The 19,045-nt window shown below is 41.9% G+C and overlaps 1 protein-coding gene across 3 annotated transcripts in view; it reads right to left on the bottom strand.

The window, feature by feature from the left end:
• The window catches only part of KANSL1 (KAT8 regulatory NSL complex subunit 1), a 169,476-nt gene that overhangs the window by 133,266 nt on the left and 17,165 nt on the right, over positions 1-19,045 (bottom strand). For 2 of the 3 annotated variants that reach the window (XM_082861648.1, XM_082861650.1), the window contains exon 1: positions 9,447-9,560. The exons of the other annotated variant lie outside the window; for it this stretch is intronic. The gene's annotated coding sequence lies outside the window, so the exon portion shown is untranslated. Of the gene's footprint in view, positions 1-9,446; positions 9,561-19,045 lie in introns of those variants that run through there. 3 annotated transcript variants of the gene reach the window in all.

Raw genomic sequence — 19,045 nt, 5'->3', positions numbered from 1 at the left:
ATCAAGAAACTGACACGGGCTTCCCTGGTGGCGCAGTGATTGAGAGTCCGCCTGCCGATGCAGGGGACGCGGGTTTGTGCCCCGGTCCGGGAAGATCCCACATGCCGCGGAGCAGCTGGGTCCGTGAGCCATGGCCGCTGGGCCTGCGCGTCTGGAGCCTGTGCTTCGCAACGGGAGAGGCCGCGACAGTGAGAGGCCCGCGTACCGCCAAAAAAAAAAAAAAATTAAACAAAATAATAGGGAAGGATTTGGGAGATGATCCACAGAACTTGGATGAACCAAGTGGTACATGTGCAGCTTCTCAAGAAAGAGAGGGAAAAAGCAGCTATGCAGTGCTTTGTGATGAAGTATCAAAAGCTACATTATGGAACACACTGGAAAGTTTTTTTTTTTGTATTTCTTTTACAAATGTGGATTTGTTATGGAATACAACAGGGAGTGGGCAGCAAAATTTTTATTATAAAGCAAAGAAACAATGTGGACCTCACCACCCCAGTCCCTAACACTTTCTATGCCAACAGGGCAGGGCTTCTTAGGTTTTATAATTACTAAGGGAATCATAGCTCTGGCTGGAGAATAGGTTATTATTATGATTGCTCTAACGTTCACTAACATTTACTAAATGCTCTAATGTTCACTAACATTAATTGACCTTTTACTGCGTCAGTCACTGTGCTAAATGTTTTACATACACATCCTCATTTAGTCATCACAATAACATTATAAGACGAGTATGTACTCTTATTCTCATTTTATAGATAAGGAAACTGGTGCTCAGAAGTTAAGTAACATGCCCAAGCTCACACAACTACCAAGCTGCAGAGACAGGATTCCGATTCAAATCTCTAACTGTAAGGCCCATGCTTTCTTTTTTTTTTTTAATTGAAGTATAGTTGAATTACAATGTTGTGTTACCACTATATACAATGCTAGGTCTAAACTGGAAGGAGCTTAACTGCTAGACATGAGGTTTTTGAATTTTAGTCTTTATGGGAAAGTCAATGAGAAATACCAACTGATTATCTCCAACAGACATTTTATTAAAATGCCTACAGCATTCAAAGCCCCACGTAAAGACAGACACTCACTGTGATCAGGGAATCCTGGGGGGACCCTCACACAGGCTGAGAGTGGGTGGAGTCACAAAAGGCTTCCCGGGGCAAAAACATCTAAGTTGAAACCTAAAGAATAAGGAGGGTCCAGTATCGCCCATACAGCTACTTCCAACATCCCTATCCCCAACACCAAATCCAAAACCAGTTCCTGCCCCTCAACATGCCCCATGTGAATGAATCCCGATCCCAATCACTGATTTACCATCTGATAGACATCTTACTTAAACATATACTAATACTTAAACATATACTAATACCAGATAGGAATAATAGGAAGGCTATAGGAGTTCATGGTCTAATGCTGGAGACACCAAGAATTATAGCAGTGTCATCAATGCCAAAGATAAAAAGATAGAAATTAGGCGTGAAGGTAAACCCAGATGATAAAGCACTGTTTTTCCTGAAGGGATCAAGCAAGGCTTCAGAAAGAGATGACATTCTGACTGACTACTGAAGGCTAAATAGGGAGGATTCAATATAGAATGACAGGCACATTCATTGCATCCTTAATACCACTGCCTTAGTTCAGAACCTCTTACGTATTACAGTAATCCAGACAGTTGTAATCTCCCAACTGTTCTTTCTTCCTGTCTCAGCAAGCCTTCAACCTGGTGCCCACTACCAAAATGATTACTAGAAAGCAGGAGGAAAAAAGGGAAGAAGAGAGGGAACATAACTCCAACCATGTTGTGCTCCTGCTTAAAATCCTTCAGTGACTCTAGGGTAAGGATGAACTCAAACTTCCACACAACATTTATCTGCCCCCCTTTTACACTCAGCCTCATCTCCAACCTGTCCCCACCTTAGCCACCTGAATCTTATAGTTCCAGATTCTTCCATACCCTTGGCACCTTTGCTTTTCAAGTTTTAGCTCAAGATCACATGCTCTTTGAACTATTCCCCATTCATTCCAGGTGAAGTTAGAGGTCCCTTCCACTCTAGGGTCTAATATGCACTCCCATGACACCCTGGGCAACAGCTCATAATGGAACATAAACACCTAGTTTTGTCGCCCTCCCGCCCCAATCCCGACTGTGTATTTCTTAAAAGGAAGGTTATGGCTTGTTCTATCTCTATCCTTACATGTAGCACTGCATCTGGCAGAGAGTGGACCAATACATGTTAGCTAACCGGAGTAGTCTATGCTGAATGCATCAGATGGAGATTCATTATCAAGTTAATGGGGGTGTCTGATCATAAGGTAAAAACAATCTAACAGTAAGCAGGAACGGGGCTTCCCTGGTGGCTCAGTGGTTGAGAATCCGCCTGCCAATGCAGGGGACACGGGTTCGGTCCCTGGCCCAGAAAGATCCCACATGCCGCGGAGCAACTAAGGCCATGTGCCACAACTACTGAGCCTGTGCTCTAGAGCCCGCGAGCCACAACTACTGAAGCCCACGCACCTAGAGCCTGTGCTCCGCAACAAGAGAAGCCACTGCAATGAGAAGCCCGCGCACCGCAAGGAAGAGTAGCCCCCACTGGCTGCAACTAGAGAAAGTCCACACTCAGCAACGAAGACCCAACACAGCCAAAAATAAATATAAATAAAATAAATCATTTTTTTAAAAAAGAAGCAGGAACCAACAGAATCTAGGACAGGCTTCAACTACCTCAAGTTCCAGTCATTTACATTGCCAAGCACATGCACTCAGACTGACAAACTTTTTAAGTTACTTTTTTTTTTAAGTTACTTTTAAACTACTAAATTTGGCTACATAAGCCTTTTGAAGGCAATACCTATCAAAATTTTAAATGCAACTACTCAGACTTCTACCTAGTAACTGCACTTTTATAAACCTATCCAACAGAAATATTCGCACAGATACATAAGAATATATGCACAATTCTGCTGAAGACAGTTCTTTTACTAAAGAATTGTAATACAAAAAAAAAACTAAACTTAAAAGATACAATAGAATATTATGCAGCTATTAAAAAAAAAAACTGTTTAGGGCTTCCCTGGTGATGCAGTGGATGAGAGTCCGCCTGCCGATGCAGGGGACATGGGTTCGTGCCCCGGTCTGGGAAGATCCCACATGCCGCAGAGCAGCTGGGCCCGTGAGACATGGCCGCTGAGCCTGCGCGTCCGGAGCCTGTGCTCCGCAACGGGAGAGGCCACAACAGTGAGAGGCCCGCGTACCGGGGGAAAAAAAAAAAAAACTGTTTATATGTTGATGTGAAAAATCTCTATGATATATAACTAAGTGAAAAAAAAGACCAAGCTACGGGGCTTTCCAGATGGCGCAGTGGTTGAGAGTCCGCCTGCCGCTGCAGGGGACACGGGTTCGTGACCCGGTCTGGGAGGATCCCACATGCCGCGGAGCGGCAGGGCCCGTGAGCCATGGCCGCTGAGCCTGCGCGTCCGGAGCCTGTGCTCCGCAACGGGAGAGGCCACAACAGTGAGAGGCCTGCGTACCGCAAAAAAAAAAAAAAAGACCAAGCTACGAAACAGGTAAGATCATGTTTGCATTTTAAAAAAAAATAAAATTGTTTTGAAGGATAACTACATATCAAAATATTTATTCATGTTTATCCTATTTCTATTCTATCACTGCATTCAAGTTTCCTACCAGTTTACCTCACAAAAAACAAAGAAGGAAAAATGTATTTTTATCTCATCTCTTCCTAGCAAACTCTAATAATACAAGTATTTCTGAACAATACTAAAATCGAAGATTTCTTGAAGGGTTCAAGCAATTCAAAAGCAAACAAGTTCTTCTTAGGTTGGGGGGGGGTAGGGGATGAGGAGGGGGTACCTGACCAAAGTCGAGGGATCTCACTGAATCAACCTATCCCTTTAGAATACTGAATTAAAGATTAACTACAAAAAAACAGCAATCCATTATCTTCTGAAATATGCTTAAAGTCTTCAAACATCCTCAGTTCTCCATGGCAATATATGAGCAGTTTAACGAAACTTTCCTGACAGTTCAACTTATCAGACCAGTTTTCTGCAAAGCCTCTAATGCTAGCAAACATCAGAAGCTAAACTAATTAGCTTTTCGCCTCTATCCCTTCATCATACCCTCCAGTGGAGGTGCTAGTAAACAGTCACAAAGGCCAAATAGCAAGGGAAAGCCTAGATATCAGTTTTTAGCAATTTTTGGTTTACTGCCCTAACAACAAAATTGTAATTCATCTTTTTTATTCCCAAACACTTCCCCTCCAACTGAATTTAAGCAGGTCTGACCCTAAGCTGCTCCCTTTTTAAAAAGAAATTAAGGGACTTCCCTGGTGGCACAGTGCTCAAGAATCCGCCTGCCAATACAGGGAACACGGGTTCGATCCCTGGTCCTGGAAGATCCCACATACCGTGGAGTAACTAAGCCCGGACGCCACAACTACTGAGGCTTCACTCTAGAGCCGGTGAGCCACAACTACTGAAGTCCGCGTGCCTAGAGCCCATACTCCACAACCAGAGAAGCCACCGCAATGAGAAGCCAGCGCACCACAACAAAGAGTAGCCCCTGCTTCTCCGCAACTAGAGGAAACCCACGCGCAGCAACGAAGACCCAACACAGCCAAAAATAAATAAATAAATGTATTGAAAAAATATATACATATATAAAGAAATTAAAAGCTGAGGGACTCTATTAAGTTTGATGCCACTCAAGCAACTTTTTTTTCCAAACAAGGGCAGAATCTGCTGTACTTAAAATTCAGAGTGAGATCTCATTTGGGATTCCTGGTTCAAGTAACAAGAACCAGAGTTTTTGATAACATTTAGATAAAACTGCACTGAATTTACCTCCACCTTACATTTCCTCACTCTCAAAAGCTTGGGGAGAAACTGTATTTTTAAAAAGTTAGAACTGGAGGAAAAAAAGGAAAGTTTACAGTCAACAACAATAAAATATATAGCTAAATAATTCCCTAGTGGGCTAGGGCATTCAAATGTTACAATTTTATAGACCTAGTTTAAAATCTTAGAAAAGCAAGGCTTGCAGAAGGTAACATTTATTAAGCAGCTATCCACTGCCAGAGACCACTACCCAACAGATAAACAAAAATTTAAAAGGTATCTACCTTGAAGGGCCTCTCTTTGACATAATGGTTTAAAATCTTCGTATACAATCCTTAAGTTTTTCTTTCAGACTACCCAAGTTTGTTTTTCATTCATAAATATGAACTGTGCTCTCTACTTTGAAGTCGGTTTCCTCACACCCTACATTTTTGCTTTTACTTTTGTTTGATTAAAGACAAGAAAAGCTTAACACACAAAGAAAAAAACATCTACTTCAGTTCTTTTTGGAGGCCAAGCTTTTTGGTAAATCATACCTATCAGTTTATTTTCTCCTATACATTTTACCCTACATCCTAAAAGGCAGGCACAGGGCATAATGCAGGAACAAATGATAACCGAACTAATAAATAATAGTGACCCTCCCAATCATATATACTGGTCTTTTCCTATGAGCCACAATTCTCTCCACAATCTGCAAGTGACACCCAAGGACACCACTTTCTTTCTTATCTCTTCTTGTGACCTTCAAATATTGGTGACCTCTATCACAGTGTAATATTTGTCTTTTTAAATTCATATTGTCTTTTCTAAGCATTACTGCGGTTCACTGAGTTTTGATCTCACATTTCAGGGAATGGGAAGTACTGATGAAAGTGTCTTGTTTTGTGTCATGAATTATCACACTCCGGCAGGAATATTTTTGCACAGCTTTTAGTATGCCCAGAGGCTAATATGCAATTTATTATGATAGAAACTATAATTTAAACATACATCTTCAGAAGCAACATGAAGACTCAAAATCCAGACTTAATATAGATTTCCAAGAAATAGCTAAAGTCCTTTTTAGGGAAAGGATGTGGTCCAAGTACTCTGCACTGTCACAGTAAAAAGGCCAGGTGTTTGGGGCCATTTTATTTGAGTCACCTGCACCTGTACTTTTTTATAAAGTGATCAAGTAAAAAGGCACTAATGTAAAATATGCTTCCTGAGACCCAGAACAATCTAACCAATCAAGGCAGAAACTTACTTAAAATAGAGAAAGAGGGCAAAGAAAAGATGCTTTGAAACTCTAAATAAACCACTCAATAATGAGATTTGCTCTGGGGCAATCAACCGAAGACCACATACTTAGTCTGCACTAGTTCCTCCTTTCCAAACTCAAGGGGATGGAAAGATGTTTGGGGTTAAAAAAAAAAAACCCAAAAAACCCCAATTAATTAAAAAAAAAAAAAGTCTCTCTCTCTCCAGGAAGGAAATCACTTAATTTCTGTGTCTAATGACCTCGCCAAGAAGAAAAAAATAACCCCTACCAAACCCCCCGCCCAAGGAAGATGACTCAATATAAGAGGAATAAGCAATATTCTTTAAACACAGTACTTTCAATGACTATTATTTAGAAAATCCAACATGGATTAGTAACGTTTTTCACATTTTAAAATTGCTTTTCTAGTACTGTAACAAGGTAACTAAGCTTTACTCAAAAAAGTTCCTAACTAGAACCACTCAATACTAAAATACCCTCTCAAATCAGCATCGTCAACCACAATGGCCCTATGTTTACAGATTACATGAGTCAGGTTATATCAAACAAAACAAATCTATAACTTGTTACTCACTTTAAAATACAATTAAAATCTGTGATCAATCCAATAAAATCCAGAGTAGTAGAGACACTGGTTACAGTGTAGCATGACTAGAAATGGAAAGGTACTGGCAGTGTTTGAAGAAGAAAAAAATAGTTATTTTCCTTTCCTCTCACCTTGATAAAAGTTAAAAGAGAACTAAGGCTTACTCATTTTCTAGCTTCCAGAATTTTCCTCAACAGGATAATGATAAGTCACCTAACAATCAACGTGTGCTCTGCAGGTTTAACCATAGGAATAACGTGTGTAGGCAGGAAGAAAATCATACAAAGATTTAACATATCACTTTGGTAAAGCACAAAAGTCAAACACTAAAATTCTGAATAAGCCTTTCAAGAAAGATGCAGCAACACTTCTAAATACCTCACTTAAGTAGATTCACAAAGATAAAAGGACCAAAACCCCACCATACCTCAAGGCTCTATCAATACTTAATTGATCACTCTTAACTGTCTACAGATGTAAATCAAAAATACTTTTCATATACTTAAATAAGGCAGTCATCAGAGACCAATCATCTTTACCACAATACAGATGTTAAGAATCTTTGTCACATCTATGTTTCCCTCCAAGTGGTACACACTTGAAAATTAAAAATTGACCACCTCAAATCATGAGATCACTAACAAATACATCAAATATGCTAAAGGTCAAAGGAATGCATACTTTGTAGGATAAACCTAGCGGAAATCGAAATCAGAATTCCATGACTGAGGATAGTTATCCCACATTTATAATACATTTTTTAGATTCCCAAGAGATGAGCATTTTTACCTTGCCTTATTTTTAGAACTACACATCACACTGCACATATCACATGACATGATGTAACTGTTAGCAAAGAAAATGGCCCAAAACCATTGAAAATATACATGGTAGAGGAAACGAATCAATGCACACAAGAATCACTATATTTCATATTGACTTTTTGAAATTTTTTAAACACACCACAGATCTTTTTTCAAATTGGAAACGCGGTTAGTAAGCTCTGTAGAAACAACACAGAAATGTATTCGGTATTTTATAAAATAGGAATTTACCCAACTATGGGGAAAACTGATATGAAGAAACATAATAGAAAAACATTCTTCTAAATCTATAGGATTAGTAGTAAAAATTCTCTGGATCAAAAACGTAACAGAAACATAATGAAATACCTTCAGGTAGAAAACAATTATTACTCAAAAGTGTTCACTATTGTTGCGAGAAAAGAAAAATAGTTTTAAATGACAGGCATGTAGACAATTGAAAATTTCTAAATTGGTCAGACAGTATGCTAGAAAAAGAACTAAGTATAGCCTGTAGAAGGGGGGAGGGGAAAACACACCCACTTAAGCCCTTGTAAATAGTGGTTACTTTAAAGGGCCCAAAAAGCAGGGAAAATACTACAGACTATTCTGAGAAATGGAAAACATATTCCAATGTTCTACTTTCCATACTTGAAAGTGCTTTAGAAACGAAGTTCAGTAACAACCTATAACTATATCATGATTATGCAAGGCAAAGATTATGTAATTTTATCGTTTATTATAAATGTCCGATTTTAAAACTAAAAAAACTAAAACGTTTTGATCTCTCTAATGGGGAGGAGAGAAGTTCTTCTGGGCTACAATTTAAAAATATAAACACACACCCCAAAACAAACAAAAAAACACAATGATTGCTAGCCACGTGACAAAGGAGATGGCAACACCAGGATTGTGAATGGAGGGGAGGGAGGCGAGGCAGGAGGACTAAGAAGATTTCTCGGAACTTTGGGGACCTCGGGATTCGGGTCTCCCGACCCTTAAGGTACCAAACTCTAGCCCTATTAGTTGTACTGTTAACATTCTCAAGCAGTTTATTAATAGGTCACGAAAAATGCTCCAGTGACCTCCAGAATAAAGGGGGGAAAAACGGAGGAGAAGGAGAGAGCAATTTAAAGTGGCGCCATCATGTCACCCCTTCTCCCCTGAGGCAATCAATAAGCAAGAGTTAAGTAACGTGTTTCTCCAAAAAAAACCACACTGGGATCCCGACAACGGAAAACAAAAGGATTTTTAAGTAAAGCATGGGGGTAAGGCTGTTTATCCTATGGAAAACAATCAAATTATTTGCTGAGAATCAAAAGACAGTCAGCCGGAAAACAGGCCCCCCAAACTCACTTAAAAGCAAATAAATGTCTCTTCCTCTTTAGTTTAAAAAAAAAAAAAACACGTCCGCCTGAGGGAGACTAGATCTGAAAACGTAAGTGACCTCAATTTACAAGCAACAAAAATAATAAATAAATGAAACAAATAACCATCTCACTAAACAATCAGAGTTGTGATACACACCGTGAAACGCGCAAGATGTGTGTTTCGGCCAGAGAAAGGCCTTTTGCAGTCAAGAGAAGTTCAAGGCGAGAGCAAGAGTTTGTTTGGGTTTTTTTTTTTTTAAACCGGAATAAATCGTGTTCTTAAGGCCGCATTTTTAAATAGAACGCCAAAGGAAAAGCTGGCGAACGAGGCGGCAGCTGGTGGGGAAGGGCCCCCGCACACCCCCGCCCTTGGGGCGACTCCCAGCCTCGGACCCGCAGCAGGGAAGCCCGGAGAGGCCATTTAAAGTTCCGGGGATTTTTCCTGCCCTGCCCTGCCTTTCTAGTTACAACTAACAAAGAGAGGGAGAAATGGGAGCCACAGGGAGAGCGAGGAGAAGGAGAAAGGGCAGCGGGAGGAGGAGAGGAGCAGCAGCAGCAGCACCTACCACGTGATGGAAGAGCGTTGCCCGGGCGGATTCAGCCCCACAAAATGGGCGCAGTTTGCAAACAGCCCCCGGCCTGGGCGCCGAGGGCCGGCGGCGGCGGCGGGCGGGGGCGCGCGGCGGCGGCTCCGGCCCGGGCCCGCCGCTCTCCTCCCCCCCGGCGCCCGGAGCCGCCCTGACTTTCCGGGCGGGGGGGCGAGGCGGAGGGGGAGGGGAAGGCGGCGGCGGCGGGGAGCGGCCGCTTTTTCTTCTCTTTCGGGCTCTTTCTCCGGCCTTCCTCGGCTCCGGCGGGGCCTGGGCACGGCCGGGGACAACAGCCCGGCCGGGAGGACGGGCGGGCGGGGGCAGAGAGTGAAGCCGCCCCCCCGCCCCGCACAAACAAGCGCCGCCGTCTGCAGCCCAAGCCCGCACCCCGGCCGCCGCCCCCAGACGCCTCTTCCCGGCCGGGGGGAGCGCTCCAGCCGCCCCCCGCACCGCCGCGGCGAGACGAGTCGGCTTCGCTAAGGTGCTCGGTTCTCCCGCCGGCTCGGCGAGCGGTGGCGGCGGTGGCGGCGGCACTGGGAAAATGGCGGCCGAGCTTCTTTTCCCTCCCCCCCTTTAATCTGAAGCGGAGGGAGAATGGAGCGAGCGAGCGAGCGGGCGAGCGCCGGGGACACGGGGAGGAGGGACAGCAGCGCCTCCGCCGGCTGCGGCTGCGGCGGCGAAGGGCCGCTCCGCCCCGGCGCGCCGCCAGGGGGCGCCCACCGCGCCGCCCCCGCGAGCCTCCAGGAGGCGCGGCCGCCGCCGCCGCCTCAGTCAGTCATGGCTGCTCGCCGCGGCCGCTGTTTCTGCACCTCCAGCTGCGGAGGCCGCGGCGCCGGGACCCAGCCGCTCCCAGACGTGCGGCGGCGGCACGCGGCACTGCGGCAGGCGGGAGCGGACCCTCGCTCCGGCTGGGGTGAGGCTAGCCTGAGGCACTGACGCCGTCACATTCCTTCCGCGCTTGGGCTGACAAGGCCGCGCGCCGGCTGTGAGGGACAAGGCAGGCTGGCGCGACAGAGCAAGAGGACGTGAGCGAGGGAACTGTTTGTACTGGGTAGTAAATAGGCTAATGCCGTCGGTACCACATTATTCCAGGGCTAAACGTGCGCTGAATCAAGTGGGGAGCTCTCTGACCAGTGAACCGCTTCCTGCCGCCCTTTGTCCTAGCAGCCTGCCTCCGTACACTGCAGCACGCCTGGGCACTAGCCCCAGCGCCACGATCCGCAGCCGCCAGGGTTAAAAAAAAAAAAAAAAAAAAAGCGCACGTCCTCATTGCGCAGGCGCGGGCCAGGGCCCGCGTCGGGCCAGCCCGGGAAGGGACAGCCGGGAGCGAGAGGGGAAGAGATGGCCCACCAGCGCCAGGCCCGCTGGGAACTGTAGTTTTCGTTAAGAAGCACGCGTCTGGTTTTGGGTGTCACGGCTTGGCGAATCCACCAAAGCAGGCAAATGGCATTACACAATGAGTATTTATGCTTCCTGTCTCCACCAAAAGGAAGTTCACTGCTACGCTAAAAGTTTAACAAAGAACTCCACAGAGAAACCCAAATCTCCCGACAAAAAGCAAACTTCCACTTTCCTACCAGAGTTGGTTTAAAGTGGTGGCACTTTACCATTTCTCATGACCAGTTTGTCAGTACAGTATTTTATTCCTTTCCCAAAATAGGGCCTTAAAATAATGGAAGTTTTTCTAGGTTAAAAAAATTCAGCAATATAATGCGAAGTGTCACATTTACACAAATTATAATCCACTATCCTCTAAAACGAAAGAAAAAGTTGCCAAAAGATGAATCCAGTGCTTAGAGGTTTAAAAAAGGAACTCTGGTATTCATCAAAATATTACTTTAAATTACAGAACAACAACCAAAAAAATGTTTCCAACAATTAAATCATCAAATGCAGCAGATGAGAAAGGTATGTATGCTCTACTACCAAAAAGGAAGATGAGAAACGCTCAATACTTTTTTGTGGCTTACCAAAACCAATATCCGGTGGTATGCGTCACTTCTGTTAGGCCAAAAAACAGCCCAACAGCTTGTCCTGCCACAAATTTTAACTCACTAGCTCCTACAGCATCTACACCTATATTTCCATTTGTACCCTTAAAATCACACTCTTAATCATAGTCATGGTTCTCAAATATCAAAAGAAAGTCACAGGGTCAAATTACACAAGAATAAAAAAAAAAATGTATACATATTTGTATACACATCCAAAAGAGATCCTAGTCTTGGCTTTTTAAATTATAATCCTGGGGGGGGGGGGTTAGTTGATTGAAAAATGTATACACACATCTCCATATAAATAGTTATTCCACAAAATATAGCAGAAAGTGTTGAACACAATTCTAAAACCAACAGATGGCGAACTAGAGCCCTAATGTGAGGATTCTGAAATCCAAATGAGCAGAATGAAAATACCAAATAAGGCATAGCCCTTTGCAGTGTATACTTAAATATTATGTTCAAAGACACTCACCACAAAATAATTAATTTTACTACTGCTTCGATTCTTAAAACTCAAGTGTCAGATTTAATTAGGCCCCCAAATAACCAAGGTTATAAAATACATTCTTTTCAAATGATTAAGAAAGAGGTGGAAATGCTCATTTTTAAACATGCATTTTGGGTAAAAGTAAATCCCCACTTTCCCCTTTTCTCATTGCTTAGCCCAAGAGTAGGGAGTTCACAGTGTTTATGGCACTTAATTTCTTTTACATTGTTATCTCGAATCAGATGTCTTTCTGCTCGGACACCAATTTTTCCAAATAAGGACACTCAAAGGTGAGCTACTACAGACACAAAAATCTTAGACAAATACATTTTCTTAAAATTTCCCCCCAAAACACAGTGGATGTCAAGGCTGATTACACACACACACACACACACACACACACACAAACACACACACACACACACACACACACGGGCTTCCCTGGTGGCGCAGTGGGAAGATCCCACATGCCGCTGAGCAACAAAGCCCGTGTGCCACAACTACTGAGCCTGCACTCTAGAGCCCACGTGCCACGACTGCTGAAGCTCGCATGCCACAACTACTGAAGCCCGTGCGCCTAGAGCCCATGCTCCGCAACGAGAAGCCACCGCAATGAGAAGCCCGCGCACTGCAACCAAGAGTAGGCCCCACTCACCACAACTAGAGAAAGCCCACACACAGCAACAAAGACCCAATGAAGCCTAAATAAAACAATTAATTTATTTTTAAAAAAAAACGCATACTACTCATTTTCCAAATCATTCTTGGAATAGTCACTGTGATTGACTGTCCTCCGATATCCACTCTATCCTAGTAGATTAGTTTCAACCCATTCTCTTTGCCAATGATTGGTTGGGAATGGGCATGAAATGTAATCCTGGCCAACGTGACACGAGTGGAAGCCCACTGGAAGGCCTCCAAGAGAGAAAAGATTCTTCAGTCCTAAAGATGAGATGAGGAAGAAACAGTCCCTTTTCAGGTAATGCTGAACATGACACTTCACACTGCTACAGTCACCTTACAGCAAGCCTGAAGATGCCACCAACATCAAAAAGGGCAGAATGGAGAACTGGCAAGTACCTTGGTCCTTGGTGACAGCATTAAATGATTATATCAAACAATCCTGACATCTGCAAGACTTCTGGACTTCCAGCTACATGAGACCAAGGTAACAACAAACACTTCTTTATTGTTTAAGCCGATTTGAATTAGGTTTCCTATACCTGAAGTCAAAAACATACTGATTATTTTCTCATATTTTAGTGTATTTGTATACTCTAAAATACTTTATGGATAATTTATATTGTCGTATTTTATATAACCTATAGACCAGTCCTTTCCTCATATACACAACTCTGTACCCATCCATGTCTTTATCTATGTGAACTTTCTGCCCTGAAAAAGAGGACCATCCCTCCTCACCACCAATCCTTGTTCATTCCTCTCCCCCAATCCACCTCTAATTTATTTTTCCTTCAAGAAAACAGTAATAAGAGAATTCCCTGGCAGTCCAGTGGTTAGTACTTGGCACTTTCACTGCCATGGGCCCGGGTTCAACCCCTGGTTGGGGAACTAAGATTCTGCAAGCCGGATAAATAATAGAATAGGAAAGAAAGAAAAAGAAAACAGTAATAATAACAATAATGTGGATAATTGGCACTGTATTACCCTGCTCTTGGTTAAGTGCTCTCTGTAATTCCACTGAGGTTGTTTTCATATACCAATCTTGCCTCCTAAAGCCAGCCTCAAAGCTCTTAAAAGCAAGAACTATGATTATTCCAACTTTTCTGATTTATTACCCTGATCTATATAATAAACACACTCCAAAAAGGCACTCTTTAACTTCTTCACCATATATCTTCTAACAACCCAGAAATTCCTAAGCAGAATATTCTAACACAAATTCAGTATTTCGTATGTCCGGACCAATCTCAAAAGGACAAGGGATTATTCTATGTTGTACTTAAAAAAAAAAAAAAGAAAAAGCAATTATTAAAGTAACTCAGGAGAGAAAGTCCTAAAGCCTAAACCGTTTAGTTTCAAAAGGACAGGGACCCAGTTTTTGTTATTTGCCATTGCATCCCAGGGACCTAGTCCAGATATCACAGAAATGAACACATCAATCTATATAAGACAATATTAAAATTATATCATGGAAGAAACATTTTTAAACTGAAATTGGTGCATGCTCTCATGTTAATATTCAGCCAGCTAAATGTGAAGTAGAAAGCCAGGATAAACTGAACCAAAATTGGGAAATTTAAATAAAAGAATTTTGGATATTAGAAGGAATATGGAAGGCCATCTAATATAAACCTCCAGATTTTATTATCAGGAAAATGAAGCCAGGGCTTCCCTGGTGGCGCAGTGGTTGAGAATCTGCCTGCTAATGCAGGGTACACGGGTTCAAGCCCTGGTCTGGGAGGATCCCACATGCCGCGGAGCAACTGGGCCCGTGAGCTACAACTGCTGAGCCTGCGCGTCTGGAGCCTGTGCTCCGCAAAGAGAGGGGCCGTGACGGTGAGAGGCCCGCGCACCACGATGAAGAGTGGCCCCCGCTTGTCACAGCTAGAGAAAGCCCTCGCACAGAAACGAAGACCCAACACAGCAAAAATAAATAAATTAATTAATAAAAGTGAAGGCATTCCATTTGTTAAAAAAAAAAAAAATGAAGCCAAGAGAAAATAGTTAGGAGACTGGCCAAAGCCAAAGCTGGAACACATGCTGGAATCCAGGTGTCAGTCTCCAATTCTCACTTTCCCCACTGTATCACCTGCCTTCCAGAGTTAGAGCCTCCCAACAGAAACATGCTACTCACCTGGAGAGTAAGAAGTGCAAACATGACAAAGGTATTAAACCTGAACAATACTACCAATTCAGTTTCACCAGTATCAAGATTTGGCCAAGGTAAGTAAGAGAAAATCCTCACATTGATTACAATAAAGCACCTCAAATTGTTTACAATAAAGCACAAAGATCAAGATTTTTTTTCACTAAATGGAGGTCTCAACTAATTCACAATATCATATATTCTTATGTATTCAGTCCAATAGCGACAAACTTTCAGTAAGATTAAACAACTTAAGGCATTTGAAAAACTTTTCAATGACAAAGTATTATAAGAATGCATGGTATTCCTTAGTTTCAATCCCACCCAAAAACAAGATAATTTTCTTCCTCATACTAAAGATATATAGGCTCTGGAATTTAGAGAAAGATACTATCTTACCATCTCACCATAGAAGTGATCCAATAACTCATTGAGAAGAAAAACTAATCTTTAGGCAGACTCATGATTTAACCGTGTTAGTACTGAGAACAGTAACTAAAGTTACAGATTAACCCTGGAAGCACTCCTCAATCTAGAAATAATTTATTTGGGGATATTTAAGAAGACAGTACTAAAATTCAACTGAATACAACTGTATCACTTAAAGAAACAAGTCAGGTTCTCCCAGGCCATCAGCTATGTTAAGACTTAACATCCAAGATTGATGGTTTTCTCCTGTGCAGTCCCAGATTTCAAAGTAGGTACACAAGCACTGACTTCTAATACACGCAGTTTAACCAGAACTTTACATGAATATTTTAATAAAGTTTCTCAAGGAGTTAAATTAAACAAACATACAAAAAACTACTGATTAAATAGACTGATTATTTAGGTGGATTTTAATAAATTCTAATGCTTTGAACTTTAGTATAGAACGTTTTAAAATTCTCCAATAATTAGAATTAACCGAAAAAGTTAATTGACCAAACATAACAGGAGTATTTTAATATACTGATTTTGCAGATAAGGCAATGTCAGATGAAAGAATCTGCATAAGACCTAAACACTGTATTAGATAATAAATGTCAGAACATGCCCCAAATTTACCAAGAAACTGCCTGGCTTCTTTTCCAAATGATACGTAAAGGTAAACATGGAGAACTTCAAGGCAGCTGTGAGCACCCAAGTGGTGGAGGGCCTGATAGTCAGAAGGGGAAAAAATGTTCACAGAGAAAAGGAGGCAACAAGTGCACAAGGCAAAAGGCATTTTAAAAAAAATTTTTAAGTGAGTTGCTGAGTCCAAAGTTAAGATGCAACTTCTAAAATCTTGCTCTGATGGCATAGTGAACCTAGGGATTATGGAGATAGCACATCACACCTGCTCCCTCCAATAGAGAGGCACACCATTCTTGGAAAGGACATTACTTTTTAAATCTACTGATTCCTGGATTCCTGAACTGGGTTCTCATATAGTGTGCAGCATACAGCTATGGACTAGGAAGTAACTGAAGCCACTCAATAGACAGGAGACATCTTGCTGGAGTGTCGATTTAATCAAAGATTATAGTAAAATCAGATACACTTTGTTAAACACAAATATATTACAGAACAACATGCAAAATTCTCATTTTTTCAAGATAGAGAAGGAGTCTTCAGAGAAATGCTCTTTTTGTAACAAGCTGCTTTGGACAACCCCAGATCTTGACAGTACTTTAGGAGAAGCAATTGTAGATAAATATGCGTGCCCAAAAACCCTGAACGTGTAGTCCCTTTATACAAATGATGAAACCTGAAAACATCTAATGTAAAAATTGTTGTGGGTACAATATTATAAATGAGACCATAAGCTACTGAGAGAACATGACTGGAATTCAGGAAATGCTAAAGCCCCTGTCTTATCTCTGTCACTCATTTACTAAGAAATCATATATAATTTTCTTAACAGCACTCTTTTTTCATTTCTGAATTAGACTGAAAAAAATAATAGAACATAATATTCAGTATTTTCAGCCATATTCCAAATTCTCACAATCAAATTTAGAAACAAATTTATCTAACAAAATTGTCTCAAATGATCTAGCTCTAGCTTCAACTAATAGAACAACAACAACAAATAGCCTAATGAAACTATATCTTTTATGGTATAAAGAAGAAAAAAATCCTTCTGTGTAGAGAAGGAGAAAACCTACTCACACGTCCTAGAATTTCTATGGTGGCAATGTCAAAATGTGATCTTGCTGGTAACATTTAGGCTAGGGCATTGAATTTTTATAACATAACAACAGTAATACTTGTATTCCTGCCTTGAATGACTTTCTTTGATTTTTCAATAAAACTAGATATCCCCTTAAAGCCCTATTATTAATTCCCAATCATTCATAAACATTTACTGAGTGTCTACTGGATGCTAAACACTATAGTACCCCTGGAAAAAAATGCTAAGTCACCATCATAAACTATGTGGTAGCCAAAAAAAAAAAAAAATCCTTTCTATTCACTGATATTTTAAACAGTAATTCAAAGCCAAGAAGTAGTAAGAGAACAATCAGCAAAATTTTAGTGCTTTATGCTTCCAATTCAACTCTCTTCTGGCCCTTTTGGGAAGCTTTTGTAGACCACCCTAAGAATGCTAAAATTAGGTGTTATTTATGGCATAACTAGAATGAGGTAACAAAACAAGTACCTCAAAAATAAAACTAAGAGAAGAGGTTAAGGGAACCAAGTACGAGACAAGGATCTCAAGTGCCAGACTTGGTACCTCTACCCTGAATGCCTCAAGATAGGGAAAAGGTCAAGAAAAGGAATATTTGTGACCTAGTCCAACTGTATTTAATTCTACATCTTTCTCTCTCTTTTTTTTTAATTTTATTTATTTATTTATTTTGGCTGCATTGTGTCTTCGTTGCTGCACACAGGCTTTCTCTAGTTGTGGCGAGCAGGAGCTACTCTTTGTTGCAGTGCGCAGGCTTCTCATTGAGGTGGCTTCTCTTGTTGCAGAGCACAGGCTCTAGAGAGTGTGGGCTTCAGTAGCTGTGGCACATGCGCCCAGTAGTTGTGGCACACGGGCTTAGTTGCTCCGCAGCATGTGGGATCTTCCCGGACCAGGGCTCGAACCCATGTCTCCTGCATTGGCAGGCAGATTCTTAACCACTGCGCCACCAGGGAAGCCGTACATCTTTCTTTCATTCCCAAATATTTGCTCTTGCCCCGTGGGAAGGCTTCTAGATTTCTTGTGATTGCCACAAATTTAACAACTCATAATTTCTTAAACATTAGTTGTATTAACTATTATCTTCATTCAGTAATTAGGCAATTAGAATTTAATATTGCTAAATGAATGTCCAAAATTAAACCAAAATTATTCCAAGATGAAGTGAGAATACATCTTAACTCATTTGATAAAGCTGTTATCACCCTGACACCAAAACCAGACAAAGACAGCACAAGAAAACTACAGACCAATATCGTTTATGGATATAGATGTAAAAAATCCTCAACAAAACACCAGCAAGTGAATCCATCAACATAAGAAGGATTGTACACCTTTGCTAAGTGTGATTAATTCAAGGAATTCAAGGTTGGTTTAATATCTGAAAGTCAATTAATGTAATACATCACATTAATAAGGAATAAAAACCATACGGGCTCCCCTGGTGGTACAGTGGTTGAGAGTTCGCCTGCCGATGCAGGAGACAAGGGTTTGTGTCCCAGTCCAGGAAGATCCCACATGCCAGAGCAGCTGGGCCCGTAAGCCATGGCCACTGAGCCTGTGCATCCGGAGCCTGTGCTCCACAACGGGAGAGACCACAACAGTGAGAGGCCCACATACCGCACAAAAAAAAAAAAAACATGATCATCTCAATTGATACAAAAAAAGCATCTGACAAAATCCAACACCCTTTCATGATAAAAACACACGGGAATTGAAGGAAACTTTCTTAACCTGAGAAAAGGCATCTATGAAAAACCCACAGCTAACATCATACTTAATGGAGAAAGACTGAATACTTACTTTCTCCTTAAAACCAGGAACAAAACAAGGATGTCTGCTCTCAACACCCCTATTCAGCATTGTACTAGAGGGCTTCCCTGGTGGCACAGTGGTTAAGAATCTGCCTGTCAATGCAGGAGACACGGGTTTGAGCCCTGGTCCAGGAAGATCCCACATGCTACAAAGGAACTAAGCCCATGCTCCACAACTACTGAGCCTGTGCTGTAGAGGCTGCAAGCCACAACTACTGAGCCCGTGTGCCACAACTATGGAAGCCCGTGCACCTAGAGCCCATGCTCTGCAGCAAGAGAAGCCACTGCAATAAGAAGC

The sequence above is a fragment of the Leucopleurus acutus genome (assembly GCF_964270905.1).
Source record: "Leucopleurus acutus genome assembly, chromosome: 19".
NCBI lineage: Eukaryota > Metazoa > Chordata > Mammalia > Artiodactyla > Delphinidae > Leucopleurus > Leucopleurus acutus.
This window is presented reverse-complemented; position numbering and strand designations above follow the sequence as displayed.